The sequence below is a fragment of the Tamandua tetradactyla genome, chromosome 4, assembly GCF_023851605.1.
Source record: "Tamandua tetradactyla isolate mTamTet1 chromosome 4, mTamTet1.pri, whole genome shotgun sequence".
Classification (NCBI taxonomy): Eukaryota; Metazoa; Chordata; class Mammalia; order Pilosa; family Myrmecophagidae; genus Tamandua; species Tamandua tetradactyla.
The window spans coordinates 96,560,167-96,569,272 of record NC_135330.1 but is presented as its reverse complement, the minus strand read 5'-3'; the positions used below and the strand labels follow the sequence as shown (position 1 = coordinate 96,569,272).

The 9,106-nt window shown below is 39.9% G+C and overlaps 1 long non-coding RNA gene across 1 annotated transcript; it reads right to left on the bottom strand.

Moving 5' to 3' along the window:
- Nucleotides 1–1,313: 1,313 nt before the first annotated feature.
- LOC143679213 (uncharacterized) lies at nt 1,314–9,038 on the bottom strand. The gene is made up of 3 exons (XR_013173589.1): nt 7,908–9,038; nt 4,271–5,792; nt 1,314–1,438 (listed from the first exon to the last, which is right to left on the bottom strand). It is a non-coding gene; the product is annotated as an uncharacterized LOC143679213 (long non-coding RNA).
- Between the last annotated feature and the right edge of the window lie 68 nt (nt 9,039–9,106).

The following is a 9,106-nucleotide window of genomic DNA, read 5'->3' as shown; positions in this document are numbered from 1 at the left end:
AGTTTTCTTTTAATTTTAAAGTGTATTTTATAACAAATGTATTAAGAATGTTCACTTGTATTATCAAAAAATGCCTATGGATTTGCTTCAAAGTAATGTGGTGGAAAGAGAGCTGGTGGTGGTAGAAATAAATAAAAATCAGCAATGAATTTATCATCATTTAAGTTGGTTTCTTCATATATGGATTTCATTAAAATATTCTTTCTACTATTTAGTATAATTAAAATATTCTGTAAATAGAGAATATTTTTTCAAATTCTAATTTTTTGAAATTGGCTTGTGTATTGCTTCTTCATTCCAGCCAAGGTAGGTTCTCTCTGACTCCCTTCTTTGAGGCTCGTCTCTCATACTTTCATCTCAAAGATTTCAGAACCCTTTATTCTCCCTTAACTCCACAAAAATAACTGACAGAGATGTAAATTGATACTGAGGAAATATCAAGGCAGACGGTAGGGCTCTGCTCACTTATATAGAGGCCTGCTCTCATACAACCTGTGATATCTGGGTCTGGTTCCATACTTCTCCACTATTTCAGGGAGACTGGAAAGGTGATACCTTTCCTTAACTTCCATTTTAGTTTTGTTTGAGAATAAACAAAACAAGAGATACATCTCTTTCAACATTTTATTTTTAAATAATAAGAATTTAGCATAGCACAAGATTCAATAAACTTTTCAAAATATCAGCATCTTGCTTCCTTATTTTAGTGTTTGATTTTAGATTTGCTGATTACTCTGAGCACTTGGCTCAAAATTTGATTATTCCATTCAATGATGACTAAATCCTTCTAAGGTCAACCTCTCACAAGCCTAGTTCTTAGGCTATCTTAATTTTCTCTCTTCCTAAAAAGGCACACATTTCCAGAATCTACACTTGGCTGTCCCTTCTGGAATCCCAAACTCATTCATAGAATCCTCAACTTCTATAGATATACATTTAGAGACAAACTCCTTTTAGCAATGTCTCTCCTTCCTCTATGTTAATTGTGGATGTTGGAGGCTCTATAGGAGTATTGGATAAGGGGAAGGCAGTTCTCTGGTGGGCTGTGTCAAGTCAGGGTTGGGAGCAAATATCCTTAGGCATAATGTACCAGAATTGTACTTTTGGAGGACCTGAACATGTAGTTTAAATAAATTCTCTGTGGTATATGATTTAAGCTGCTACCAAAGTTGTGATAACATTTGAATCTGTATCTACAGACCTGATCTTTCTTAGTGACTTTTTATTAAGTTATACAATATCTAATTGACATCACATCCATTGACTTATTATTTCATTCATTTATTATTTCAACAAATTTGTTGAGTGCTCAGGGTGCATGCATGTTGACCAGAGTCTGGAAGCAAGGATAACAGCTTCCCCAACCAAGGTGCTACAATGCAGAGGGAGAGGAGAGCAACTGAATGTGGACTTTTCCTCATCATCATGTGAATGCCATCTACTCAGAAGAGAACACAATTTTCATTTAATTTACATACATTACTGCTTTCAAGACAGATCTGATGTAAAAGGTTTTAAGAGTATAATTATATACAAAATGTTATAGAAAAATTTCACTCTGTAGAATGGGTGCACAACAGCTTCTATCACTATCCTCTATTAGTTAATGATTAATGATTTCTTGAATTTCCCAAATAGTTTCTGTATAAAAGCAAACATTTATATGTGTATATGTATAGAACATTCCCCATCACATATATCAAAATGAGAGCAATTTATATATGCTACAAGTACTTTTTTCTATTATTTTCTCTTATGCTGGCACTTGTGTTGCCAAGGAAAAGCCTGACTGGGAAATATAAATACAGTGGGTGTTTTCTGAATACCTGTGAGTATGCACTTCTCTGGATTGTTTCTCACAATGTATTTGGCTGTCTAGTTTGTTTCCCACGTGTAACCATCACTTACTGAGTTGACACTTTAATATACTGTTTCAAGTGCTTCACCTAAACATCCAGTTGAATCTATACAGCAGACTTGTGAGGTAATACAGAAATGCAGAAGTGGAAAGGAAGTATTACAATGAGTAACTTTTCAACTCCACAAGGTTTTTCTGTCACATTTCCATCTTCCCATATCATTTTCTCCATCCATTCATGTCACCCTCAAACTACTTAGAGAACTGTCATTGTGTTATCAGACTTGGCAGTTACATTTGAGATTGCATCACAAATAAATCATGTACTTTAAAATGGAAACTTGGAAATGTAAAAGATGTATGAGCCAGAGTTAAAAGGTAGAACTAAGAAAAACACATGGGCAAAGGAATCTGCTTGGTGGTTAGAGTGCCTTCACCTAGATTTAGATCTTGCCCAGCCTCTGAAAATGTAGGTTGTCCTGGAACAGTTTATGAATTGCTATCAAACATTATAAAGTGTATTATGTCACTGATCTAGAATTCTAGAAAATGTAAACTAATATATAATAGCAGACAGGTCCTTTGTGGTTTCCTGGGGATTAGGGTGTTGAGGAGGGGTGGAGGAAGGAACTGCCTACAAAGAGGCACAAACACACCTTAGAAGGTGAGAGAAATTTTTCTTATCTTGATTGTGGTGATGGTTTCATGAATATATCATTTGTCAGAACTTACCAAATTTTTAACTTAAAAATTCAGTTTTTTATATGCAATTGTTCATCAAAATGCTGTTTTTAAAACGGGTAATTGTGGTAATAGATTCAGTTGTCAACTTGGCCAGGTGAAGACACCTAGTTCTGTTGTGGTGGACATGAGCCAATGGTACGTGAACCTCATCTGTTGTTTATTACATCTGCAGTCAGCTAGGAGGCATGCCTGTTGCAATGAATGATGTTTGACTTAATCAGCTGGTGCTTAAATGGGAGAGCACAATATAGCACAGCCCAAACAGCTCAGCATACCTCATCTCAGCACTCACAGCTCAGCCCAGGCCTTTGGGGATGCAGAAAGAAATCACCCTGGGGAAAGTTGTTGGAACCCAGAGTCCTGGAGAGAAGGCCAGCAGAGATCATCCTGTGCCTTCCCACAGTAAGAAAGAACCTCAGTGGAAAGTTAGCTGCCTTTCCTCTGAAGAACTAACAAAATAAACCCCTTTTATTGAAAGCCAATCCATCTCTGGTGTGTTGCATTCCAGCAGCTAGCAAACTAGAACAGTAGCAAAATATTTTCTTATTGTGCATCTGTTTCTTATCTTGAATTAATTTTACTTAACTCCCTAAATGGCAAAATTGCATATGGCAAAAATGACCCAACTGGCAAATTTCACCTGGGCTTGGAAGAATTAATAGACACTGTACAGACTAGATGGAGTCACTACAACTTTGACCTTTGTGGCTTATTGTATTTGGACAAGTCCTTGGAATGGATGATGAAAGCTATGCCCTGTAGTTGTTGCCAGAGACAAGAGGTCCTGTGGTGCATGAAGCTTTAAGCCAGGGCAATACCTGTACTTCCCCAGTGTGGCTCCCATCTGTTCATGGATCTTGTCTCATATGATGTTCTTATATTTGGAAAAATAGGCATTAATTCCATGTTTTCTGTGAGACTTTGACTTAGGACACAACACTGGTAATTAGCAAAACCCAAATCTTTTATAATGAGCAGTAAACCAGCTGACATATGCTTTGGAGAGAGAAGATAATTTTTATTTTACAGTACAGTAAACAAACTTGCCCTTTGCTCCAGATGGAAATACTTTATCTACCTTACAAGACTGCTCCCAGTGCAATCACCCTTGAAAAGATAGGGCAGATCAGTCAACCCTTCTGTTCACAAAATGTACAAAATCCTGAGAGATTCATAGGAAATTGTCTGTTCAAATTGGGTCCACAATTTTAAAGGTACTTGTAAAACAGATAAGTGTGTAAGTTCAGAACACATGTATACATATCCACAATGTATTTGTTAGAGGTGAAAAGCTACAGTTTTGTACACTCTAAATTGCAATTCCACAAACAATTTACAAAGCTCTACCCACAATATCTGTTAGTTCCAACAGCATCCATTGAAACAATTATGAGCTGATACAACTTTGTGTGTTTCACTCATAGAAGCATTTAAAAAAATCTTAGTGCTTAATTTATGGACAGTTGTGCACCATTCTCCCTACTCTCCAAAAATTACAGGACGACAATGCAGCAGTGAGTTTCTCACTCATCATCTGTTACTATACAGATATTTAGAAATTTATAATTTTGTCCAATACAGAATTTAAGCTTGAGTATTTCAGAAAATCTGTTAGTGAAGGTATGGATATAAGAACTATCATTCAAACCATATAAATTTAAATCTTACCCAAGTCATAGTCCAGATAAACACTGATTTCTCTGGCTTTTGTATTAATGGAAGAGTGACTGGAGCAGTGTCTTCTGCAACATAGACTCCATCCAACAGCTGGATTGTCCAGCATCTGTTCTGTCCTGACAGGAGTTGCTTCCCCTTCCTGGAAAGTGAGCCTTTACAAACCCTCACAGTCCATTCAGCTTTTCACCCACTTGGACCTCCCAATAATGTCTGTAAAATCAAATCCTTCAGAACCCAGTACTACCAGATCAATCATAAGTCTCTTTGGATTAGGATGAAACCTTTGCTTTTTCTTCACAAATGTCCCAGATTTTCTATCCTCAGAGAAAAGCAGATTCATATGTGCTGTTTTGGGGGCAAGTCTAATGTCTTCTGTAAATCTCTATTTAATTTTCTGCAGAGCTGATTATTGCAGAGGAAGACTCAGTCCTTCTTTACTTAACTGGAAAGAATAGGGGGCTGGAGATTTAAGACTTTCATGCCTCTTGATATGTGCCAGCAATTTCACCTCTGACATCAACACTCTTCTCTGCAACCTCTTTTAGCAAACTTTTGAGTGTGGAGATATAATCTGAAAATGATGCAATGTTTTCAAGTTTCTGTTTAATTTCCTTCTCTTCATCAGTGAACCTTAACAGAACTACCTCTTGCTCACATTCTAAAATCTGATTCAGGTGTTCAAATTCAGAGAATAATTTCTGCCTGTGGATTTCCACCTTCTCTCTCAGTTCTAATAGTTTTCTGTCATGGGTGGCTGTTAGTTTTTCTAGGTATGTCACTTGTCTCTTCAGGAACATAATGCAACTGTGAAGTCTTTTCCTGAGATAAGAGGCAGCTTCCTTTATTGGCTTCATATGGTGACCCTGGTGGTCAGGGGACTGAGCACACAAGAGACACGGCACCTCTTGATCCTCCTCACACAAAAGGGTCAGGATCTGACTGTGCTACTTGCATAACTGTGTCTCTTTCTGCCTCTTCTTCTTGCTTCTGGTGATGTGGAGGAGCTTGGAAATTTCATTCATCTTTCCCAACTGGACATTGCTCCTGAAGTGTTACTCTCAGCATTGGTGCCCACAGATAGGGCAAAGGGAGCCTGTCCTATAGATTCTCCCAGGACTGTTGGATGCAGGAGTGGCAGAAGTTGTGCCCACATTTGGTAGTGACAGAGTCTGTCAGGAAATCCAGGCAGATGGAGCAGCTAGCTTCTACTTGGAGTTCTGCCAGGTATGTTGCAAAGGACATTGTGCTGTGAATGAAGGTCTGGGCTGAGAGTTTTCTTCAAGAGAGTTGGGCAATGTGGGTCCTCTCCAGTGAGAAGAAATTAAGGGCAGTTGCTAATTAGGGTCAACAGATCCCCTGTAGCTGAGTTAAGTGCCAAGGGGAGCTCAGCTCATAAACTGCAGCCACACAGACTAGTCTGACAATTATTCTTCTATTCCTGGGCAATTCAGAGGTTATGAGTCCAAGCTCTTGGTCAGGAAATCAGTGCTGGTGCCAAGCTGTTTCTTTGTTCCTGTCGAAGAGAAAATATTCTTTAGCTTAGAAAATTATAGCAATTTTGGGGGGCCTTGCTTACTGCCACATTTGAGGGCACCACTGATTTTTCTCTCCACCTCATCCATCCACCTACATTGACAGGCTCCACTCTGGGACTGCACAGGACTGTTGGAAGAGTATGGACCTTGGGACTAGGTCACCTGTGCCTGGGTTTGATTCCAGCTGTTGTCATCTTGGAACGCTGGAAAAGTTCCCATTCCCCAGCATCCTCAACTTGGACCTCAGGTAAACAGGATAAAAACCCAAGCTTTATGCATCTCAACCCTTTGGGGGAAAATAATAAAAGTATCTGGCAAAGTAGATTTTCTGTCACCACTGAATTCATAATGTATGATGGTCTGTTTTTTTCATATAAGCTTCTAAACTGGTGGATATATCAAACTATGCACATAAGTGGATGGGTGTTGATCTAATTAGACTTACTCTGAGGACCCTGCCAACATGGAAATGGATTTTCACATGATCCACAAGATGAAACCGCAGATCAGGATTCCAGCATGAAAAAACATAGGAAACACACATACACAAGCACATTTATGCACACAACAGCTATTCTTTCATGTCACCATATGGGGACAAGGTCCATGGAATAGGAGGGCCTAGGAGCAGATATTTCCCTTCAAAGCAAGGACTCACTCTTAAATGAAGGCTGGGAGACTGAGTGAACCTAAGGGAACAGAACCTAGAGTTCAGGGCACCCCAATGTGGATGGGTCCTGGTAAGCACCCCAAGATTTAAAATAGGGTCATTAGGAATAAATATGAAGTAGAAACAGACCAGCAGTAAAAGGCATGATTGATTTAGTCATTTCAATCCCTTGTTGGGTTACAGAAACCTGGGTATGATTGCCAAAACCCCTACATTTAAATTTACAATGTTAAAATTTAAAAACTATTGATGAGCAAATTGCATGACTGAAATGCTCATACACAACAGGAGAGAGTTTAGGTTGGTACTAACACTTTAGAAAGCTACTTTGCATTATCAAGTAACTTTGAACATACTCATACCCTATGACCCAGTCTTCTATTCCAAGTTTTATAACCATCAGAAATATGAACATATATGTGCACCAAAACATGTACAAAAATGTTCACATCAACATTATTTATAACAGACCTGAACTGGAAATAAGGCTAACCTCTGCAATGGTTAGTAGAACAGATAAATGGTAGTATATTTATACAATAGAATATGACATCAAATAAAAGGCACTAACTACTCTACATGTAACAGATGAACCGCATAAATATAATGTTGTGTGAGAAAGTCAGCCACTAAATAAATAACATAGAATATTTAACTTGATTAAATAGTTAAGAAAAAAGTAAACCTTTACACATTTTTAATACATTAAGGTTGTGCTTTTGAGAGTAGAAGGTGAAGAGATTGGGATGAGGCCTGAACAGAGCTTTTGGGTGTGGGAAATAACCTATTTCCTGATGTGCATAATGGATGTAGGGGTACAGGCTTGGGTAATTTTCTATATGCACATGTGTGCTGGTTTGAAAAGAGTTATGTACCTAGGAAAGCCTTATCTTAATCTTAAGTCAATCAGTTGAAGGCTTTTTAGGAAGAAGAGAGACTCTTTCACTCCTTCTTCAGTCAGTGAGCCTGTTCATCCAGAACTTTCATTTACCATGACTGCCTACATGGGGAATCAAATGATTGCAAACTTGCACACCTCTGCTCAGTTTCACAGTATGGGAAAAGTGGGAACTTTGGAATAAAACTCTATATATGCACATTCCTGCCTTTAACTTTTTCTTTCCTTCTTTTTCTGTTTTTTTTTTGAATATTTTTTGATAGGTCTTAACACCAATGCATTTCATTTATGGTGGACAATCAATGGCTCACAATATTATCACATAGGTGTGTATTAATGACCATGATCATTTGGGACAATATTTGCCTTATTCCAGGAAAAGAAATAAAAAGAAAAATCTAACTCATACAAGCCACATCCCTTATCCCTCCCTCTCATTCACCACTAGTACTTCCAAACACACAAATTTACCCTTTGTCCGCCCTTGTGTTTATTTATTCTGCATCCACATTTTTTTTTACTCACCTGTCCACACCCTGGATGAAAGGAGCAGCAGAAACAAGGATTTCCCAATCCCACAGGCACATTGTCAATGGTGTATCTGTATATGATCATCTTCAAGCCTCAAGGCTCCTGGAACATAGCTCAACAATCCCCTGCAGGCAGCCCACTACACCATAAATGACAGTGTGTTTCCATACAATGGCTAGCTATAACCAAAAGAATAAAATGTGGACTCTAACATCTGCCAACCACTGAATCATTATTTTGTCTCCTTTTCTTCTTTCCCTTCAGGTCAAGCAGGCTTTCTGAATTCCTTGATGCTGGGACTCGGCTCATTCCTGGACTTCTCTCCCATGTTTCCAGGGAGATTTGCAGCACTGGGAATCATGTCCACATTAGGGGGTGGATGGACACAGAGACTTCACCAGCTGAATTGGCTTAGAGAGGTGAGACCCCACCTGCGCAAGGAGAGGGCATCTCTGGGTGTGTCTCTTAGGCCTCATTTTACCTAGGTTTACCCTATTCTCAGCAGGAATAGGTTTCATAAGGACAAACTGCAAGATGTAGGGCCCTTTGATTCTGTCGTCCTGTGCTTGTCAGAATATCACAAATTCTTCAAATGGGGAAGTCGAATATTTCCTCCATTCTCCCCAGGGCCCAAGGAGACCTTGCCAACAGTTCTTTCTTCGGTGCCCAAATGACACTGTGCTTTAGCAGAAAATCACAGTATCCTGCACCAATTAACAAGATCTCAAACCCGATTGAAAATCCCATCGGCTCATGGTGTGCAACTAAACTGTCCCTAAAAGTCGAATTTGGAAGAGCACTACCCTGAATATATACCAAAGTCTTTTGCCAGGTGCTTTGTGTCTTGGCACCTACCTTTCCCCTTCTTTTGTTCCCCGCCGCTGGGTGCATGGTGCCCCACTGCCAACGCCTCAGGGCCCTATGCTCCCCCACACATGGAGTCCGGCGTGGGCACCATCGCCTCCAGGGCTCCAGCCCCTCAGCCCCCGACAAGCACAGCACAGCAAGGCAGCTGGCTGGGTCCGGGGCGGTCCATGACTCTCGCGAATCCAAGACACCCAGCGCGGAAAAGGCGATCCGAGTCGCGCAGGCCTGGGGTGGGGTGCGGACAGGCCTGGGCTTGTGAGGTGCTTGCAGGGTGGGAAAACATGCGCCTGTGACACGGAATCAATCACAGGGGCACCAGCCTCTGC